Raw genomic sequence first — 20,755 nt, forward strand, 5'->3', positions numbered from 1 at the left:
GACGTCATTTACAATGATCGCAGTGGTGCCATTTGGCTTGTGAATCTCTTTCCTTACCCAGGCATCCAGTGTCTTAATACTTTTCAGAATAAGGAATATATAAATATGTTAATGACATAGATTCTGTGAACTCTGATGCCCTAGAAGGGTGTGGAAGGAAAGTCCAGAAATTATTTCTGCTGCCCCAACTATCATATTTGGACATTACTCAAACACTGTGTATTCAAAAAAAGGATTTTTTTTTTGTCTGCAGTCCAACAGAGAGGGGGTGCTGGCTCACATGAAGGCAGGCCTCCCGTTTCCTTGAGCAGAATGCTGTGGCCTGGTACTCCAGTAGTGGATCCATAAGTGGTCTGATCAACAGGGCACAGCCTTCCCTCCTACCCTCCCTGCCCACTCCAACCAGGTCATTCTGGTAATAGCTGCTCCCCTACAGGTGGAAATGTCTCCTCATCAGGGCTATTCAGAAACTCTGGGATTTTTAGAGTTGGGGGAGGGGAGGTAGACCTTCCTCTCTGGGTGAGAATTGGGAAACCAGGAGCCTGGTAGCTGCCCAAGACCCAGTTCTAGCTGGTTTGAGAGAGGGAACAGAGGCGGGAGTGGGAATGGGGTTGGGGGGTGCTGATTCCAGGGATCCCTAAGGCCCTGCTATAGCCACACCCTTTTAGCACAGGATGTGGGGTCACATAAGGCAAGGCACGCCCCTTCTAGCCTAAGCTATTTCAAGTTGGCTCTCTGACACTTGCCCTCAGGCACCAAAGTATTTGTCAGTACTCTTAGGTTGCAAGTGACAGAGACCCAACTCAGGTGCCACAGTAAAAGAGGTGCCTAGATCTTCAACAGCACAACTGCAGGTTGCATTTCAGTCTGTTCAGCCCATTCCTGAAGTCAGCAGCTAAATTTACTTCATGAAGCTACAGAAGTGAAATATATAATAGGATGACCTACAATGTCCCCTTTGAATCTGCAGGTTAAGGAGGGCATGTTTATAATTCACTTGTTTGGCTATTTGCTGCTTGTGGATCTGTCCCGCCCCATTGCCCTCACATGGCCTCACCTCATAAGTCCTCCATTCATTACCCTCCTCTAACATCAGCGCAGTCACTAAAGGAGACCTTGCTGGCAATCCCAAGTGTGAGTCTTCCGGGCTGTTTCCATTCTGAAAGTAAGTACTGCTCTTTGGCTCTCCTATAATAATCAGGCCAACAATGAAAACAATCACAATTAACTAGAAGTGAATAGCATTAAATGATTTTTAAATCCTCAAGAAATAAAAAGCCACTGTAGCAGCTGACTCTAAGAGGAAATGGTGCTTGGGGTCTGGAGATTGGAGTGGACCCTATCTTCTCTGCTCTCCTGGGACTTGACTCCACAGAACTGAGGGAGTACAAAGGAGGGAAACAAGGAAGCTTGTTTCCCTTGAGTACAGGCTAAGGAGGAATAGGAAAAACAAAACCTTCAGGATAGGCAGAAACAATGTAAGAAGGACAGACGGTGGGGAAGTTGCACTGGGGTACGAGGTGAGAAGGGGTGCTGGGTCTCAGCTGGACCAGGAGACCTCGACGCCTAATGATGAACAGCACAGCAGTTAATCCTTGAATAGTGGTGAAGGTATGATATGAAAATACACTGTCACCCTAATTTATTCTAAACAAGACACCTGGAAGAGATACCACCTAACCAAGGCATCACTCCCCAGGGGCCATGCCAGCCTGGATTTGCCACACTACAAATAGAAAAGCCCTTCAGATATTTTTCCATCACAGAACACTGCAGGCTGTTCTATGCCTGGGCTATGGGAGCAGCTAGATCCTCCTGCCTGATAAAGACAAACTCCTGTTAACTAAATTTGAAACCCTAGACTTTCTTTCAATTTTCAACCACTTTCTGTGTGCAGGCATAAAAAGCAAACGGCACTAACATGAAGGACGGGGAATGCTTCCATTAACCAGTAAAGACTGAATATGCTCCCCGCCACGCCCCACACATATCCACAAACATACATACCTTGCATCTAATGCAAGGGTTTACACGGTAATAGCATTAAGGCTACTCAAGAACTCACAATTTATGAGAAAAGATAAAACGCCTCTAATTTCTTACTCATGTCATATGCACTGAATCCCAACTAGAAGCCAAGTATACAGGTGATACAGAAATATGGACCATAGGACCCCAGCCTACAAAATCATTCAGTTTTTTTTTTTTAAATAAAAAGTCCACATGGGTTAATGCACCTGCACAAAAGTAGAGATAAGGATTTGTAAACCCAAAACTCAAATGTCCATTATCCCATGTATAATTAGTTTGTGATGAAGCTATTGTAATTCTCTACAGAAATGCTTAAAGCTAAGGGCAAAATCCTAGTTAACTGGGTAAGAGGGAGCTTAATCAAATATGCATTTATTGAGGACATTCTAGATGTCAGGTGGAGTGGGGTTACAGGACCTATAATATGTCTTCTTTATAAGAACACATATTATTTAGACCAGTACTGTCCAATACTATAGCCACATGTGGCATCTGTGCATTTGAAATGTGACTAGTGCAAATTGAGATGCACTGTAAATGGGATTTATACAATGGATTTCAAAGACTAGTAAAAAAGAATGTCAACTCCATCATTAGTTAATTTTATACTGATTACATATTGAAATAATATTTTGGATACACTAGATAAAATTATTAAAATTAATTTCATTTTTAAAAAACCTTTTATTGTGGCCACTAATTTACTATGATTTATGTGGTCTGTATTAGTGGTTTGCTTGCATTTTTATTAGACAGTAATGATTAAGATTTTTCCCTTCAAGCACATAGCATCTTATTATTAATACTAACAAAGTAGATATAAAATTAAGCAGAAAACATATATGCTCCCAGCTCTAACATTCACTTACTATCATAAGATCACAAAACAAATCTAACAAATACTGGAGGTTAATAATTAAACAATGATTGAAAGTTGTAATTTAAAAGATTCACTCTGCCACACGTAGAAGGGATAATTAGCCCACAATTTTATTTCACTCAAAAGCTGATGGACTCCTAGTGTGTGCAAACTCAACTATTATCCTGCTGCTGAGAAGACGGTGTCTGTCTATGAAAGGGCTAGTTTACCACTCAGGGACTCTCCTGTATTCTCTCCCCCTTTACCTGGTGCCAAAAGACCATCCTCAATTAGGGCTGACGAGGTGCACCCATGGGGCTATGTTTATCCTCCTTATTGTTCTTAAGAAGCTATAGCTTTTACTTGCTGTACAGCATCTAACAAAGTAAGACTGTGTTAGCTTATCCTAGCCCCAAGTTTTCTGTAGTGGAGGCTGAAAACCAAAAAAACAAACACAACAAATTATTACCCTGTTATATGCTATTCAGAAAACATGTCTGAAATTTTTCCAAAAACATCAATAGGGAATTAACCATACCATTGCTTCATGTTAAGAGCTACCATTTTCAGTTTAACCAAGATGTTACTACTCTGTGTCTAGATTATGGTTGAAGCAACACAAGTTCTCTGGTGAGACTGAGGACCTTGTTAATGCAATCTGGAATAAGATAAGACTAGGGACTAATAAAAGAACTACATCTTTACATTGTTCACATTACACAATGACATAATAATAGAAGGGTAAATAGGGAGAATGCTAACACAGAGAAACAGTTGCAAATTGAACAGAAGACATAAGGCAGATGTGTTACAAATAACACATGGGGCAACCTCTCTTTATTGCTATAGATTATAATGGCAGGGATAATCATGTTGGCCAATATATCAGCAGTTCTTTAAAGGCAGGGTGATAAAGAACAAGATGACATTAGCAATGATAATAACAGCCATAATAGCTATCCTTTAAAGATTACTTTGCAAAATTTTATTTTTTTAATTATTTTATTATAAATGAATAACATCTCATTTAATGCCCACAAGCACCTCAGAATTAGATGCTATTGTTATTATTCTCAGCTTCCAGACTAGGAAATTGCAGCAGAGAAAGTTTATTTAGCCAAAGGGGCATAGCTTATAAACAGAGGAGGCTAGATTAAACTAAGGTTCAAGTTCCAGGCCCAACACTTGACACTGGGCTGCACGTGAGGCAACACCAGTAATTTTTAAAAGTCTCGCCAACTGCCCAATCTTTTTAGTACTTAAAAGAAAAAATTCAGTTGCCTTCAAAGATGGAATGAGTCCTCAGAATTACTGCTGGCACATAGAGGTCCCTCTAGGAAATGTGAATGGACCAGTTTGCAAAAGGCATTCCTTCTGGCTGTTCGTCCTCACACACCCCTGCCTCACTGGAATGCAGTAGCATCTTTATTTCTTTGTTCTCACACATAGAGCATATGCTTAAGGAATAATTTTATTAAATTCATGGAGTCAACAAATCCTCTTCCATATAGCTTTGCTAAAGATACAAAGTCAATAACAGAGAAAATATACAGAGAATTATAGACAAGTGAAGTGGCTATTTTTACATTCGCCTGGGCTGACAGCAGACTGGGATGGAGGTTTCCATGTCTTGGCAACAATTTGGAAAAGCAGGACGTTTAGATACTTATGTACTTCTCTAACATTAGGACATTTCTCTTCCTTAGGAAATTATTCCATCCTGCACAACTCTCTCTAACCTATAAAAAAGAAAATACTGCAATTCTTCAGGACAATCTAAACACTGATATTATACAAATGGAATCCTGAAAAACATCACCCAGTGAGACAAGAATGGGGCAGAGGTGCACAGTGCTATTGTTTGGGAAGCCACACACAAAAGCGCCCACAGCCAGCGGCCTGCCACCCGAGCCTGTAGCACTTATCACCAGGACAGGGTGAGCCGCTCCTTGTTTCTTTTGCCACAGTGGATATAAACACCTACTTTCAATGTATTTGGTCAAAGAGGCATAGAATCAAATACCCTTTGTTGTAGGGGCTATGCACTTAAAAATAATCAGGGGTTGTTTTAAAGAAGAGACAGAAAGCAAGCCTGTTGCCAAACAAGGCACAAACAGTAACAAAGCCATCAACAGATTGGCCGGGAGACAGGCTTGAGATAGGTATCACTTGGAGGAAATCAGTGCATCGTGTGGCTGTCTCATTAGGCTTTTAGAGACTGTAGAAGAAGAGCAGTTGGAAAAGGAAACAAATAGCACACCCAACACTGTGTAAAGTTGTATAGCACAGAAAGAACCTAATTATTGGCTGGGTGCGGTGGCTCACGCCTGTAATCCCAGCACTTTGGGAGGCCAAGGTGGGGGGATCACGAGGTCAGGAGATCAAGACCACCCTGGCCAAAATAGTGAAACCCCGTCTCTACTGAAAATACAAAAATTAGCTGGGTGTGGTGGCACACGCCTGTAATCCCAGCTACTCAGGAGGCTGAAGCAGGAGAGTCGCTTGAACCTGGGAGGCGGAGGTTGCAGTGAGCCGAGATGATGCCATTGCACTCTGGCCTGGGGACACAGCGAGACTATCTCAAGAAAAAAAAAAAAGAGCCGGGCGCGGTGGCTCACGCTTGTAATCCCAGCACTTTGGGAGGCCGAGGCGGGCGGATCACGAGGTCAGGAGATCGAGACCACGGTGAAACCCCGTCTCTACTAAAAATACAAAAAATTAGCCGGGCGTGGTGGCGGGCGCCTGTAGTCCCAGCTACTCGGAGAGGCTGAGGCAGGAGAATGGCGTGAACCCGGGAGGCGGAGCTTGCAGTGAGCCGAGATCGCACCACTGCACTCCAGCCTGGGTGACAGAGCGAGACTCCATCTCAAAAAAAAAAAAAAAAAAAGAAAAAAAAAAAGAACCTAGTTACCTAGGAATTTATCAAGATTGCTGAGTGGCTGTATACATTATGAAGTTAGTGGCAGATATGAGTTTTTCCTCAGAAAACAAAAACACTCCAAGAAAATCTTGGATGGTAAGTATATGGATATTGACAACAGTTTCCATGCCTATATTTTAAAGTTTTTTTTTTCCCAATTTAAAAAAGCTCATAAGAAATGCGAAATGTTTTTCTCAAAAGAGAAAAATGATATCAACTCCAAAGAAAATCTAAGAAATTTTTTTATTTCTTTAAACAAAGACCCAAGAAGGTTGTGAGAGCATTTGAATCAACTTGCACCCGTGATAAATAGAAACTGGGCCTGGAGTGGGCCTGTACTTGGAGACAGAAAGATGGAATACTCAGCACCTTGCCTGGTGCTATGGCCTCCTAACATGTTAAATAAAGGACACTGAACCCTTCCTGGGGCCCACCTTTTTTTTTTTTTTTTTTTTTTTTTTTTGAGACAGTCTCGCTCTGTTGCCCAGGCTGGAGTGCAATGGCGTGGTGTCGGCTCACTGCAACCTCCGCCTCCCCAGTTCAAGCAATTCTCATACCTCAGCCTCCCGAGTATCTGGGATCATAGGCGCATGCCACCATGCCCAGCTAATTTTTGTATTTTTAGTGGAGATGGGGTTTCACCATGTTGGCCAGGCTCGTCTTGAACTCCTGACCTCAAGTGATCCACCCGTCTCAGCCTCCCAAAGTGCTGGGATTATAGGCGTGAGCCCACCCCTGTCTTGGCTGTCTTTCATAGCGAAGAAAGAAAATGCAGCCGGTTAGGCCGGGCGCGGTGGCTCACGCTTGTAATCCCAGCACTTTGGGAGGCCGAGGCGGGCAGATCATGAGGTCAGGAGATCGAGACCACGGTGAAACCCTGTCTCTACTAAAAATACAAAAAATTAGCCGGGCGTGGTGGCGGGCGCCTGTAGTCCCAGCTACTCGGAGAGGCTGAGGCAGGAGAATGGCGTGAACCCGGGAGGCGGAGCTTGCAGTGAGCCGAGATCGCGCCACTGCACTCCAGCCTGGGTGAGAGGGCGAGACTCCGTCTCAAAAAAAAAAAAAAGAAAATGCAGCCGGTTGTCCATGAGCCTCCTGGCTCACAAGTTCCCACATCCTCTGGGTGGCTGAGAAGAGGCCTCTGTGTATGGCTGTCATCTCTCAGCAACAGAAGTAATTCCTTTCATTTTTGAAAAAGGATCAATCACCAATATGTCAGCTTTCATGGGAGGAGATGTTCAAATTACTTGAGTATTCTTGTCAAATTAAGAGCCTCCATGGAATCTGTGGACTCACCAACAAAGCCTGACAAACATTTGTTACATGGTTCTCACAGCCAAGGGCCTGGGTCCTGCACCTTTTCTGACCTTCGTGCTGCTGCTCAATGCCATTGGCCTCCCCTGGAACGCCCAATTTTTATCCTCTTCTTCGAGGTGAATTGTCCAAGTCTATACAAGTCTTCTGCACTTAAGACTTAGGAGTCTTTCCTCAAAAATCAAAAGTAGCCCAAGGAAATTCTGGATGGTAAATATATTGTTATTGGCTATAATTTATATGCCTATGTTTTAAATAGTTTTTTTCCAATGCAAAATAATAATAATAATAATAAAGGCTCAGGCAGGGCGTGGTGGCTCACACCTGTAATCCAGCACTTTCGGGAGGCCACAGCAGGCGGATTGCTTGAGCTCAGGAGTTCGAGACCAGCCTGGGTAACATGATGAAACCCTGTCTCTACAAAAATACAAAAATTCACCAGGAGTGGTGGTACACACCTGTAGTGCCAGCTCTAGGGAGGCTAAGGTGGGAGGACTGCTTGAGCCCAGGAGGTCAAGGCTGCGGTGAGCTAAGATTGCACCACTGCACTCCAGCCTAAGGGACAGAGCGACATCCTGTCTCAGAAAAAAAAAGAAATGTGAACATTTTCTCAAAATATAAAAATGATATCAATTCCAAATAACAATTATAATTAGCTGCACACAGGAGTCTCAAGGTCACTGCTGACCTGTGAGAGAAACAGAAAAGTATAATGTGTAGAAGCGCAGCACTGAGCAGCCAGTACTAAGGTCTCATCCATCTCTGCCTCTCATTAACTGTCCCTTTCCAAGGGGCCATTTCTCTAGGCCTCAGCCTCATCTGTGAAAAGAACTCCCTCCCACCACCGCCACCCCATTCCCACCACTGACTGTCGCCTTGTACTGTGGCAGATTGTGACCATATCTAACCTGGCTAAAACTCTTAAGTCCCCCGAGGGCAGGGCTTGTCATTCATCCAGAGATCTTCTAATACCCAATTATCCCATCAACACATACTGGTAACAGGAAACCTGACAATGATGACGGCCAGCCCTGACCTTATTTGAGGACAGTCCAGCAGCAAAGTGCCTATGGCAGAGAAGGTGCTCAAGTCAATTACAACGACCCATTGAAAGAGCTTCTGTCAGGTCAGGTAGGCAGCCTCTGTTACAGGCAGGTCTGCAGCCCTTTTTGCTCGGTTTTTGACTGAAATGGCTTGAGGACGTCACCCAAGGTGAACGCTGATAGAAGCAGTTCTGAGTACAGCTGACGTGGCAGTCCCTTCCCCCATGCACAATACTTCCCACAGAAGCATGTTTTCCTCCAGAAGAGCAGGCTTCCAGCTGAGGGTCAGTTCCCCAACTAGAAGTGTGGCCCCGTCTTCTTCAGGTCCCCATCAAGACAGCCACATCAGGCTGGGGGACCAAGAAGAAAAAGACAAAGTGAAGAGCCAGTTGGGGACATTTCCCCACTGGGCTGAGCAGCCAAAGGCCTACCTGTGAGCCTAGTAGTACTGTCAGGGAGTGCCTGGGACAAATACTGTGAGCCTAGGAGTACTGTCACGGGGTGGGGGGGACATCTGTGAGCCTAGGAGTACTGTCACGGTGGGGGGGCGGGGGGACATCTGTGAGCCTAGGAGTACTGTCACGGGGGGGGGACATCTGTGAGCCTAGGAGTACTGTCACGGGGGGGGGACATCTGTGAGCCTAGGAGTACTGTCACGGGGGGGGGACATCTGTGAGCCTAGGAGTACTGTCACGGGGGGGGGACATCTGTGAGCCTAGGAGTACTGTCACGGGGGGGGGACACATCTGTGAGCCTAGGAGTACTGTCACGGGGGGGGACATCTGTGAGCCTAGGAGTACTGTCACGGGGGGGGGCGGGGGGACATCTGTGAGCCTAGGAGTACTGTCACGGGGGGGGGACATCTGTGAGCCTAGGAGTACTGTCACAGGGGGGGACATCTGTGAGCCTAGGAGTACTGTCACGGGGGGGGGACACATCTGTGAGCCTAGGAGTACTGTCACGGGGGGGGACATCTGTGAGCCTAGGAGTACTGTCACGGGGGGGGGCGGGGGGACATCTGTGAGCCTAGGAGTACTGTCACGGGGGGGGGTGGGGGGACATCTGTGAGCCTAGGAGTACTGAGTACTGTCAGGGGGTGCCTGGGACACCTACTGTGAGCCTAGGAGTACTGTCAAGTGGGGCACGGGACATCTCCTGTGAGCCTACAAGTATTGTCAGGTGGGGCCTAGGACATCTCCGTTCCCTCCTGTTAACAGCAAAACTGGAAAACTGCTGCCACCAAAAACTGGAGACAGAGCAGACCCAACTCCTTGGGGTGAGAAACTTAAGACTCATCCTTAGAATTCATCAGGTCTCTGTGAAATAGTCACACTACAAAGCCACCTTTTCATTGCATCTAAATTGCATTTTATTACATCCAATAGAAACAGATCCTAAAAATGGTCAATAGTATGTTGATTGGTTGACATAGCAACCGATGACTAGTTTTCAAACTAAGATTATAAAACTCACAATTATTACTTTTCACTCATGCATGATAGGTTATCAAACTGTGTGGGAGGGTGGGAATAGCGGCACATGATAGAAAAATAAAGCCCTTGTAATTGTATTCTCAAACTTTGAGAGGTGGTCATTGTGGGTTCTTAACCTGGGTATTCCAAAGAGGTTTATAAATGGCCTTAGGGCAAGGAGTTCCATGAAACTCATAAGACTGATAAAAATTACGAATTTATAGCATCACTGTACATACATCAGTTTCTCCAAGGAAGAATGGTCCAAAACCCCCATCAGATTTGCAAGTGTCCGTCTGTGCCTCACGAATATTTAAGAATCACTGCTGGATGGTTTTCTCTGGTTTGCAAATGGATTCCTCTTAGACAAAAGAAAGAAAGAAAGAAAAAAAGGAAAACACTTTACTCTGTGCTGCCCTAGTGCGAAAGGAGGCCTCTCTGGCCTTTTATTCTCCACCAGTTAATGCTGCCTGTTTTCTGAGTGTCTATCACTTCAGCCAGCAAAAGGAAGGGGACAGACTTAGTGAATATGAAAAGAGGCAGATGCTGCTTGTTAGTTTTAGAGTTATTACCTCTTTGAAAAGAACATCTAAATTAAGCAAACTCATTGTAAAAACGTGGAACCAACCCAAATGCCCATCAATCAATGAGTAGATAAAGAAACTGTGGTATATACATATATATATATATGATGGAATACTACTTAGCCATAAAAAGGAGTGAATTAATAGCATTCACAGTGACCTGGATGAGATTGGAGACTATTATTCTAAGTGAAGTAACTCAGGAATGGAAAGCCAAACATTGTACATTCTCACTCATAAGTAGGAGCTAAGCTATGAGGATGTAAAGGCATAAGAATGACACAATGGACTTTGGGGACTCAGGAGGAAAGGGTGGGAAGGGAGTGAGGGATAAAAGACTACAAATAGGATGCAGTGTATACTGCTCAGGTGATGGGTACACCAAAATCTCACAAATCACCACTAAAGAACTTACTCATGTAACCAAACACCCAGTTCCCCAATAACCTATGGAAATAAAAAATTTAATAAATAAATTAATTAAGCAAACTGAATTCATCTGGAAATCGTAAGAAAAAAGAGTATCTTATCGATAACAATACCTAAAATGGATATGAAAAATTAAGTTGAGCTTTAAAAGGTAATATAATAAATAAGTGTAAGGGAAACTGGTTCCTTGATAATAAGCTTTGGTGTTCACTAAATGTCAATTTTTTTTCTTTTTTCTTTTTTTTTTTTTGAGACAGTGTCTCGCTGTCACCCAGGCTGGAGTGCGGTGGTGTGATCTTGGCTCACTGCAATATAAACATACTTTTTTTTTTTTTAAAGTAGATACGGGGTTTTGCCATGTTGCCCAGACTGGTCTTGAACTCCTGAGCTCAAGTGGTCTGCCCTCCTCGGCCTCCCAAAGGGCTTGGATTACAGGCGGCAGCCACTGTGCCCGGCCTAAATGTCAATTTAAGAAAAAAAATAAAGAAATAAGGAAAGAAAAAAAAGAGTCCATGTATGTCCTTCCACTGTACAGTAAGCTTCTTGGACTACAACCACCTTTTCTCACAACTAGATTCTGTTTCTTTAGAAGCAGGGATTAGCAAATCATGAAGAACTTCCCAAAGGTGTCCCCTTGCCCAGGTGTGACATATGGTCATGGAATTATATGGCAAGACTAATTTTCAGTGAATGCCATTCACTACAGAAGGGACTGGCCTAGATCGCCAGTGAGGTTAGATGAGGTGACGCTGATCACAAAAGTCCAGCTGGTGAATCAATCAAGACACGATGCACAAACTTCCGCAAAGAGTAGATAAAGAGGAAAAGTGTTTCTTTCACATCTTCTGAACTTCGACTTGGCACTTTGCTGATGATTTCTGCCTTTTGATTATTGTTTAATTCTCCTCTAGACTAGGACAACTCTATGTCTGATGACCGCCATGAGGGGTTTAACGACCTCTGAGGCAGGAGTAGTTGAGAGATGTTAATCTCCTACTGTGTGGCAGATACTCTACTGGACACATAGAATATAAAATTGAAGAACAAGGCATGCTTCCTTCAATCAAATAGAAGAATGTACTGTTGTTTTCAAACACATGGTTAAGTCAGTAAAGTTACTTTTTATTTGTATTTATTTGTTTTTTTAGACAGGGTCTCACTCTGTTGCCCATGCTGGGGTGTAGTGGTAAGATTTTGGCTCACTGCAACCCTTGATCTCGTGGGTTGAGGTGATCCTCCCACCTCAGCCTCCTGAGTAGCTGGGACTACAAGAATGCACCACTATGCCCAACTAATTTTTGTATTCTTTGAAGAGACAAAGTTTCGCCATGTTTCCCAAGCTGGTTTCGAACTCCTGGGCTTAAGCGATCTTCCTGCCTCAGCTTCTCAAAGTCCTAGAATTACAGGTGTGAACCACCATGCCTGGCCAAAAGTTACTTTTTAAAATACTGATTAGATTTGCTGATATCTCTCAGTGGGTCTCATGTCAAACATGAGGCTAATTTTTTGGTTCATTGTAGATGGCTGGAGCTAGAAAATTGACATTTGATGAACAATTTTTATCTTTTGTTGAACCACCTGTACTTTTCAGCTCATGACTAACTACAAAGGGAAGAGATATCTTTAGACTGGGCATGGTGGCTCACACCTGTAATCCCAGCACTTTGGGAGGCCAAGGCAGGCGGATCACTTGAGGTCGGGAGTTTGAGACCAGCCTGGCCAGCCATGGCCAACATGAAACCCCATCTCTACTAAAAATACAAAAATCAGCCAAGCATGGTGGCATGTACCTGTAGTCCCAGCTACTCGGGAGGCTGAGGCAGGAGAATTGATTGAACCTGAGAGGCAGAGGTTGCAGTGAGCCGAGATCACCCTATTGCACTCCTGCCTGGGCAACAGAGTGAGACTCTGTGTCAAAAAAAAAAAAAAAAAAAAGGAATCTGTTTAAATTGTGCAACATTTTAATAATAGTCATATAATTCTATGTTTATGGTTTTCAGCTTACAGTTTAACCCTATCCGGATCCATAATATACTGATTTCTTTCAATATCATTTTATTACAGAGGATACAATAAGAAATGTAAATGGTGTACTTCAGTGTTCTAGTAATGTTTTAAAGGATATCATCAGTTTCGTATACCTAATATAGTTCACGGGGAAAAAAATCTAGACTCCTTTTCCCTATCACCATATAAAATACATCCAAGAGGCCTCTGATATATTTAGCTTTGTTTTGTCAACTCCTATACTCATCATGCAAGGTAGAAAAAATTCAGTTGGCTTCTAGCGAAATAATGCATTAGTGCTATAATAGCAAATGTTTTTTGTGCCATGAATTAAGGACTGTACGATGTGGCAATTCTTAGAGTATATCTAGGTACCTTTCTACATATTAGTTGCTCCAACATCTTCAGATTAAGATTCTCATTTTCCTTCCATCATGAAAAATACATCCCTCAGGCCGGGCGCGGTGGCTCACGCTTGTAATCCCAGCACTTTGGGAGGCCGAGGCGGGCGGATCACGAGGTCAGGAGATCGAGACCACGGTGAAACCCCGTCCCTACTAAAAATACAAAAAAATTAGCGGGGCGTGGTGGCGGGCGCCTGTAGTCCCAGCTACTAGGAGAGGCTGAGGCAGGAGAATGGCGTCAACCCGGGAGGTGGAGCTTGCAGTGAGCCGAGATCGCGCCACTGCACTCCAGCCTGGGTGACAGAGCGAGACTCCGTTTCAAAAAAAAAAAAGAAAAAAAAAAAGAAAAATACATCCCTCCTCCCCCTCCAAAAAAATCCTCATAGATAAAGGCACAAAGTCAGGGCAATGATGATGTACACTCTGCAACAATCCAACAAAATACACTTTTTGTTCTTAGAAACGCAGTGTGGACCGGAGGCAGTGGCTTATGCCTGTAATCCCAGCACTTCGAGAGGCTAAAGGAGGACCTTCTGAGCCCAGGAGTTCAAGACCAGCCTGGGAAACATAAGGAGACCTTGTCTCTGTAAAAAGTAAAAGAAAAACTAGGCAGGCGTGTTGGCTCGCACCTGTAGTCCCAACTATTCAAGAAGCTGAGGTGGGAGGATCGCTTGAGCCCAGGAGTTCTAGAACAGAGCAAGACCCCATCTCAAGAAAAAAAGAAAGAAATGCAGTGTGCTTCATGTTGCTTGGGATGGCTGCTGGCCTGTTAGTGCAGATGTCGTGTGGAATACAGTCAGCATCTATTGGTTATGTATCTTCCACATTCATCACATTGGAAAACGAGGTTATCACAAAAGGAAAGGTGGGTGTGCTTCCAAGCACCGTGTTACTTATGTTTTCCTCTAAATTCAGGATTAGGCAAAATGTTGGGAGAAAAAAAGTCTGAACACATAAGTGGCTTGTAGGATAAATCACATAGATTTAAAAGGAGGAGTTTCCCTAGAAGACGTATGTTTTCTTACCCTGAAGGAACCTGTAAATATGAGATATGGTGCACTTAACAGCACCATTTAGGATATCCAGTAAGTGTTAAAGGCGAAATTCCAGAAAAAAATCACAACAAAAAGCATATCCATTTGTTCATCAAACATCTGTTTACCTACTAGGGGTCAACATTGTTGTAGACACCATGAATACAATAGTAAACAAGAGTGGTAAAGCCCGTGCTTTGTGGAGCTCATAATCTAGTACAGAATACTGATATAAATTACAGATTGAGTATCCCTAAACCAGGAATCTGAATCTGAAATGCTCCAAAGTCCGAAACTCTTTGAGCACCTACATGACACCAAAGGAAAGACCCACTGGAGCACTTCAAATTTTTGGATCAGGAATGTTCAACCACGTAATACAAATACTCCAAAAATTTTAAAAATATCCAAAATCTGAAACACTTCTGGTCCCAAGCATTCTGGAATAAAGAATACTCAACCTATACATGGCAAGCTAGAAGGTGGTAAGTGCCTTGGAGGTAAATAAAGCAGGGACGAGGTTGCAGGCTGGACTGGAAGGAGGTGTCTGAGCATAACACCTGAAGGGTTGACACAGCCATGTAGACATCTAAGAGAAGTGCTTTCCAGGTAGTGGGAAGAGCATACGCAAAGGCTCTGAGGCAAGACGCCTGGCGATCGTTTTGTAGAATTCACGAGCATGATGATTGCATGTGTAACATGTGTCTGACATGAACTTAGGGAAAAAAAAAAAAGAATGTGCCCAGCAATTTAAAGGAATGAGGACGCCAATGTGTTTAAATGCCTTAAACTCCTTTCAGCCTGAGGGGTTACCATTAGGGGAAAAATGCGTCACTAACACAGCAACATTTTCACAGACTCTTCGAACAGGAATGTGCCTTTGTAAATGCTTATTCCTACCCCTTAATCTTACCAAAGAAATGAGGAAGAGGAGGTTGGGTGAGTAATCCAAGGTCACACGGCCAGTGAGTAGCTGAGAAAAGGTTTCTGCACAAGAATCCCAAACAGCACCATGAATTTGTCTCATGCTTCAATTTTACAACGAAGAGGCACTTTTTCTTTGTCTTTCTCTCTTTGAGTCGGAGTTTCGCTCTTGTTGCCCAGGCCGGAGTACAATGGCCGGCGGGATCTCGGCTCACTGCAACCTCCACCTCCCAGGTTCAAGCGATTCATCTGCCCCAGCGTCCCAAGTAGCTGGGATTACAGGCATGCGCCACCACGCCCAGGTAATTTTGTATTTTTAGTAGAGACGGGGTTTCTCCATGTTGGTCAGGCTGGTCTCGAACTCCTGACCTCAGGTGATCCGCCCGCCTCGGCCTCCCAAACTGCTGGGAGCTGAAACAGGGTCTCACTCTGTCACCCAGGCTGCAATGCAGTGGTGTAATCTAGGTTCACTGCAGCCTTGACATCCAGGACTCAAGCAATCCTCCCACCTCAGCCTCCTGAGTAGCTAGGACCACAGGCACACCATGACACCCAGCTAATTTTTGTATTTTTTGTAGAGACAAGGTTTTACCATGTTTCCCAGGCTAGTTTTGAACTCCTGAGTTCAAGCAATCCTCCTGCCTTGGCCTCCCAAAGTGCTGGGATTACACGCATGCAACACTACACCAGTCCCACTTTTCTTATTTAAAATAAAAAAAAATCCAGCCAACTAATGTAATCTTCTTATAATTTAATCAATTTCACTTTTTTAGTCAACAGATAGCCAAGACCATACAAGCACCCTAAATATTTGTTGAAGAATGAATAAATGCAATATTACCTAAACTTCATTACCCAGCAACTAACTGAATAAGTGTGTAACAGAAAAATCTGTGCACAAGAAAACATCTCAGGATGTTTATTGTACAAACTGTTATAGTAAATAAGAAATAAAAATAAAAATGAAAATGGAAATAGAGTGTCACTCAGCAGACAATGTGTAACAGTAAAAAACTAGGCCAGGCACAGTGGCTCATGCACTGTGGAAGGCTGAGGTGGAAGGCTCACTTGAGGCTGAGAGTTCAAGGCCAGCCTGGGCATCATAGTAAGACCCTGTCTCTACAAAAATGAAAAAAATTAGCCAGGCATGGTAGCATGTGCCTGTGGTCCCAGCCACCTTGAAGGCTGAGGCAGGAGGACTGCTTGAGCCCAGGAGGTTGAGGCTGTAGTGAGCAGTGATCACGACACTGCACTCCAGCCTGGGTGACACAGTGAGACTCCAGCTCAAACAAAAAACAGTGAAAAACCAAAAACCCTAACTTACTCTTGGCAAGGGAGTAAATATACTATACTTTTTTCATACACTGGGATTCTCTGTAACAGCAAAAGTGAATAAAGATCTATTAACACATGTATCTCGAAAACACAGTAAGTTAAAAATGCAAGCTATACATAGGTAGAATTATGCCATTTATGTAAAATGTTAAACATAAATTCACATGTGTTTTTTTGTGGATACACTGTAGTTCCAAACATGTTGGGAACTATGTGCGCTAACTTCACATTAGAGGTTACCTGAGAATGGAGGCAAAGGAGTAGGAATAAATCAAATATTTAAGTTATAGCTTATTTTTCCGGGGCGGAGGGATGGATCAAATATGAAAATATTAGCAACTATTAAACCTAGGAAGTAGAAGACAAAATAGCTTACTCTGTTTTTATGTATGTTAGAAATATTTCATACTTTATTTATTTATTTATTTATTTGAGACAAAGTCTCGCTCTGTCGCCAGGTTGGTGTGCAGTGGCGCAATCCTGGCTCACTGCAACTTCCACCTCCCGGGTTCAAGCGATTTTCCTGCCTCACCCTCCCGAGTAGCTGGGATTACAGGTGCGTGCCACCACGCCCAGCTAATTTTTTTGTATTTTTAGTAGAGACAGGGTTTCACTGTGTTGCCCAGGATGGTCTCGATCTCCTGACCTCGTGATCCGTCTGCCTCGGCCTCCCAAAATACTGGGATTACAGGCATGAGCCACCGTGCCTGGCCCTTGTTTTTATTTTAAAGGATGAAAAAAAAAGAACGAAGGAAGGGAGGGAGGGGTGGAGGAAGGAGAGGCAAAAGTTGTCTACTGCACTCTATTAATTCCAAGGCCCAGTTGTTCTTAACCTCCAAACCTGCTTCTTCACCTTTAAAGCCTAGGTGATAGTACGTGTACCCGCCTAGAATATGCTTTGAGAACTAGCAGACTGGAGAGAGAATTTCACTGCCAGGTTCACTACTGGTGGGCGGGACACTAGATCATTCCGCCACGGAATCCCTAGGGGGCTCAGCATCCTTTCTTTCTCTTCAATTCAGAGAACAGTAATAAGATTTTCCAGCAGGGTTATAATCACACCACCACCACCACCACCTCCAAAAAGCCATAAAACAATAAATTCACTACTGAAGCATCTCAGTGAATGGAGATGAAAACTGCAACAGCCCAGCATGGGATAGCTCTCCCAATCTGTTAGGCAAGCACTGGCTAAAAGGTAAGAACTGGATCAATTTCCTCACATAAAATCGACTGTCTTACAAACCCAAGGGGGAAAAAAATCACAGTTGTTAGGCATCATTAAGAAAAGATTATTAGATTATATCCATCGGTAATAAAACTCCGAGCCACAGGGCGAACAGGGACCTGCAGGCTGGGGACAGAGCAGCCAAAATCCAACCTCCCTGTGATTCCCGACCTCTTCTCCAACTCTGTGCAAAGCCCGAGGAGGTAAGACTCTCTCCGCTAAGGCGAGCTTCGGCGATGTCCTAGTGATGGACAGTTCCTCTCTGCCAGGCCCCTGCAGCCTTGAGACCACATTCCTCAGAGATCCGGCAACGTTTCCCCATCCCAGGCAGCCGGGCATTCTCCTCTCCCGGAAGGAAGACGGAATCCCACCCCGATCACCCGTGAGCTGCGGCGAAGAGAAGCCGCTGGTCCCGAGGCGAGGGCCCTCGAGTCCGCAGATTCCCCTCAACATTTCTGGGAGTAAAGTTGGGCTTAGCCGGGCTCCTGGCAAATAAAGAGGAGCCTGGAAAGACAGCCATGCTCAGGCCCCCGTGAGGCCACTTCGGACCCGTCCACGCTGTGCTGGGCTGCATCTGCTTTAATTCCCCGTCTGTTGCTTCTCCAGGCTCTGAGCCGCCTCCACAAAAGGGGGATGCGAAACTCAAAGGGGTTAGCAGGTCAACCCTGCAAGCCGCAGAAACTAAACCGAGGACACCAACCTGCCCAAGAAGGCAGCGAAGGTGGTTGAGGACGACACCCCCCAACCCCCACCAGGCACGGGTCGCGGGAGATGGCGGGCGCCTTTCTGGTGGCTCCACGTCCTCCTTCCTCCTTAAGTACCCGCGGCCCCGAGTCTGCCCCAACTCCAGCATCCGTTCTCCCCGAGCTGCGGCGGGTAAAACAAGGCAGGGGGCAGGGGCAGGCCCAGAGGGGTCTCGCCCCCGCCCTTGGGCCGGCCGAGGGGTTCCCAGGATTCAGAGAAGGAACAATAGTGGACCCCGCGTCCCGGGAGCCACCCAGAGTCTCCCGCTCGCACCTCCCTCCCCACCTCCTCCAAGTTCAGCCGGGAGGCGGATTGGGCTCAGTAGCACCGACGCGGGGGGAGCGAGGCGCCGCGCGGGGAGAAGCAGGTGGGACGGGGCGCAGACTCCAGGGTGCACCTCCGGGTCTGCTCATTCATTCCCACCCGCGCTCCCTCCGCCGCGGCCCCTGCCCCGCGCCCCGCCTCAGCCGGCCTGCGAGTAGCGGAGGACCCGGGAAGAACCCTTCTCCTAACTTGGCCGGGTCCTCCCGCTCTACCCTCATCTCCACCTTCTTCTCCTTCCTCTTGTCCCCAGATCTGCTCTCCGCAGACAGTGGGCTGCCGGCGGTGGACCAGGGAGAGGTGGCGGGACCCCGGCTGCAGCCCCCTCAGCTGCTCCGCCAGGGCGCCGTCCCCAGCGCCTCCCGCGCCCGAGCTCCAGACACAAAGGCGGGGACACGAGCCCGGGACCCCGCGCCGGGAGCCTCCCAACTCCGTGCCGCGCACTCACCCCATCGAGGCGGCGGCGGCGGCGCTCCCAGGACCTCGCTGGCTGCTCCACCCCGCCCGCCGTTTCCCCAGGAAAACGCGGCCGCCGGGCTCGCTTCCTGCTCGGCTTCCTGCGCCGCGGTCCCTCCTCCTCCCTCGCTGCGGGGGTCAGTGGGCGCTGAGCTCCCGGGCTAGGCCGGCGGGGCGGGGGCAGCGGCAGCACCACCACGTGGCCGCCGGGCGCCGGGCGCCGGCCCCCGCCGAACTGGATCCAGTGGGAGCGGGAAGGGAGGCGCTAACCATTCCCCTCCCATTCCACCCCGCGCGGCCCCAAATTCCGCGAATCAGGTGACCCGGCCCCGGGCTCTGGCCGGGACCTGCGGGGGGTGCTCCCGGCCCTCCAGCCCCCGGCGCATCCCCCGGGCCCGCGCGTCCCGGCTGTTCGTGGCTTGCTTTTAGTCTCCAGGGGTCGTGGGACCCTTCTCCGCGGATCTGTTTCATCCTCTTAACCTGAAGTTAGTGGAAGCCCCCCACGCTCTGACCCCTGGGTTTAGGACGGATGAGATCCCAGATACTGTTTATTTCTGATTAACTTCCAAAGTCGTTTGTGGTAGTGGAGAGTGTTTCAAAGTTACGGATCCAAGCCCCTTCTGACCAGAATCTAAAAGGTTGTTTTCCAGAATCATTGAACAGAAAGTAAAGTAGAATGTGCTCACGTTCTCCGGACTGAACCAATTGGTTGAAGTGACTATTTTCTAGCACTCACTGGGTGGCAAGGCAAGACTACCACCGTTCAGTGTTCTGCTCAGGAGTTAGGAGAAACCTACAGCCTGAACTGACAGGCGAGATTGCGCATGGGAACGCCTTCAAAATAGTGTCTGGGAAGCCACCGGGTACAGGCTCACTGCCCCAGGTCCCCGACAGCTTGTCTCTCTATCCCAGCCCACTAAGGCCCGACCTTTGAATTACGATGGACTCCACCATTAATTCCAAGGATTTCAAAGCTCTGTATCTACCTACTCATCTAATTTGGGATGGCTTTTCCATGCATTCTAGTCATGCTAACCAGCTGCGACTTCAGTTCTATTCACCAAAGCTCCTCCCTTCTCCTCGTTAGCTCTGCCTCCTTTGCTCAGGGAAGAAAGCTTTCTAGAATAAATAACGTATTGAGTTCTTTCTGGCATCTACTGTAAGTCAATTGAACTTAAGAGGGAAAAAAGGCCGATTCCAACAAAACTGAAATTCACCCTAACAGCTCAGTTTATAATGTGTCAGCTGCATATTAACATTTATATGGCAGATTTTACCTGTTCCCTCCCCCCGCCCCATCCCCCTCTCCTTCCTCCCTCTCCCTACTAGGGAACAGCCTATCTCCCCTTTAACAGTTGAACTTGACAAACAAGGATCAAAAGCCTTGTAACTAGCTGCAGGGTCTTCACTTCCTACCATTATACAGCAAAAGTTCCTTAGCCAAGTGAGGAACAGCTAAAGCAAGATGTACACTCCTCTTCCTGTCCTTAATCCCTCTCTCAAACAAAGTCACACGGTAAAAGAAACGTGAACTGGCCAACATTCTTTTGGTTTAATGCTGGCAATTTCTACAATAGTGTTTCATCGTGATTCTTGTTAATGGCATATTGTAGGGTATTTAAGGGGAACGTCACTGCCTGTGAGTTTTCT

General features: G+C 46.0%; 1 protein-coding gene across 2 annotated transcripts in view; it reads right to left on the bottom strand.

Annotated features, from left to right (window-relative positions):
* RAI14 (retinoic acid induced 14) overlaps positions 1 to 19,304 on the bottom strand; it is a 179,524-nt gene extending 160,220 nt beyond the window's left edge. For both annotated transcript variants that reach the window (XM_055246705.2, XM_055246698.2), the window contains exon 1: positions 19,098 to 19,304. The gene's annotated coding sequence lies outside the window, so the exon portion shown is untranslated. The remainder of the gene's footprint in view (positions 1 to 19,097) is intronic.
* Positions 19,305 to 20,755: the final 1,451 nt, after the last annotated feature.

The sequence above is a fragment of the Symphalangus syndactylus genome, chromosome 16, assembly GCF_028878055.3.
Source record: "Symphalangus syndactylus isolate Jambi chromosome 16, NHGRI_mSymSyn1-v2.1_pri, whole genome shotgun sequence".
Taxonomy (NCBI): domain Eukaryota; kingdom Metazoa; phylum Chordata; class Mammalia; order Primates; family Hylobatidae; genus Symphalangus; species Symphalangus syndactylus.